Raw genomic sequence first — 2,500 nt, forward strand, 5'->3', positions numbered from 1 at the left:
ATATACAACAAATATTTTGCAAAGATTAGGTTCAGAAAATCATTTATTTCTAAGATAGTAATTTTTGACATTAATGTAATTTGCATTTTAATCATTCTTACATCTGCAAATTTACTTAAGGCTTACCACCATTCTCTGACAATTGTGGTTAATCAACTTAATGATTTTTACACTAAATTAAAAAATACCTTTCTCTAGACATAACTTATAACATATTTATATTCAGTTTTAACTGGTGATAAATGTACCTGAATTCCAGTAAACTTTTTTTAATAATTACAATCAATTTTATCTAGTTCCAAAAATTAGGAAATTGGAACCTCCTTTGTTTGTGTTCTTTTTTCAATGTATTTATAAACAAACAGACACGGATACTGAAACACACAAAGATAATATATATATATATATATATATATATATATATACATATATATATATATATATATATTCATATATAATATATATATATATATATATATATATATATATATATATATATATATATATATATATATATATATATACACACACATATATATATATACACACACATATATATTTATATATATATATATACATATAAATTCATACATATGTGTATATATATGACACATGCACACATATATATATATATATATATATATATATATATATATATATATATATATATATATATATATATATACACACATATGAAAAACAATTTGGAATCGCAAGTAAAGCAGAGAGAGAGAGAGAGAGAGAGAGAGAGAGAGAGAGAGAGAGAGAGAGAGAGAGAGAGAGAGAGAGAGAGAGAGAGAGAGAGAGAGAGAGAAAACGTTTTGTTAGAAATCACAGCGTATGAAAAGGGTTCCTATGAATTGTGGGGGCAGCGCTCGATAGCCTATTGGATGTGTGCATTCAACCCAAACCCCAACATATAACACCAATAGTTTTTTTTTACGGTTTGTGTTGTCACTTTCCATTCACCTGATCCATTGATCCAATTTGTGAAAAGAGACCATTCACAAGTTTAGCTTTGACGCCGACTATCCATGCGGGAAAAAGTACCCTGGCTCGACTATTGAGGATATAATCGACGAAATTTAATTAGTATTTGAACGCAAGTATTGCGTGCTAATAGCTTCTTGGAAATGGTTGAATGAATGTATACAAACAAACACAGACACACACATAGATACACACACACACACACACACACACACATATATATATATATATATATATATATATATATATATATATATATATATATATATATATATATATATATATATATAAATTATATATATTATAATTATCATCTCCTCCTACGCTTATTGGAGGTTAGATTTCGCCAGCCGTCTCTATCTTGAACTTTTAAATCAATACTTCTCCATTCATCCTCTCTGTTTTCAGCCATATATAATATATATATATATATATATATATATATATATATATATATATATATATATATATATATATATATATATATATATATATATATACATATATTCATTCATAAATCTATAAACACGGATCTCGAATAAACGTTTCAGTTTTTAGTTTTTCCGTCTTCTTCCTATTACCAGATGTATGATTTTTTTCATTTTATTTTTATAAAAGATACTTTACGAATTGAAATTGTGATTTTGATTTCTGTCAACATATACTATTTCACTTAATTCTTTCGCTCTAATATCTACTTTAAGTTGGCAAAATAATATTCAAAGAAGAATAAGCAAAAGAGACAGTAACGAAATAAAGTAATATAAAAAAATATTTAACAACATCCGAATAGCAATAACGTAATATCATTCATAAAAAAATATATAATAAAACTATATATAAATGAATTACCGCAATGAAAAGACAAGAAAACTTATCGCAGCATAAAACTAATTCAACAAATCTAATCTTTCTTACAATAAATAAAACTTTTTCCCGAATCAGCAAAGCCTTCGAAAAGATTACACTTCATAAAAGAAAATAACGACTTCATCCATAATATCTTATTTACTATATTCCAACTGAGGAAACTAAGTCTTTATAAGTCCACGTTAGAACACAATTACATAGGCTTAGAACTCCGTAAATTCAGCCTCTAACTGGAGATACTTTATTTGTTCGTAGTCTAATTGGTTCCTTCCACTTTTTATTATTATTATTATTATTATTATTATTACTTGCTAAACTACAACCCTAGCTGGAAAAGCTGGATGCTATTAGCCCAGGGGCTACAACAGGTAAAATAGCCCAGTGAGAAAAGGAAACAAGAACAAATAAAATATTTCAAAAAAAGTAACATCAATATAAATATCTCCTATTCAAACTATAAAACTTTGACAAAAGATAAAGAAATGAGATTGAATATTGTGCCCAAGTATACCCTCAAGCAAGAGAACTCTAACCCAAGACAGTGGAGGACCATGGAACAGAGGCTATGACACTACCTAAGACTAGAGAACAATGGTTTGATTTTGGAGTGTCATTCTCATAGAAGAGCTGGTTGCCATAG

General features: G+C 27.1%; 1 protein-coding gene across 1 annotated transcript in view; it reads right to left on the reverse strand.

Moving 5' to 3' along the window:
- The window catches only part of LOC137640717 (nephrin-like), a 344,960-nt gene that overhangs the window by 201,781 nt on the left and 140,679 nt on the right, over positions 1–2,500 (reverse strand). The gene's annotated exons all lie outside the window — the stretch shown is intronic.

Source organism: Palaemon carinicauda, chromosome 5, assembly GCF_036898095.1.
Source record: "Palaemon carinicauda isolate YSFRI2023 chromosome 5, ASM3689809v2, whole genome shotgun sequence".
NCBI lineage: Eukaryota > Metazoa > Arthropoda > Malacostraca > Decapoda > Palaemonidae > Palaemon > Palaemon carinicauda.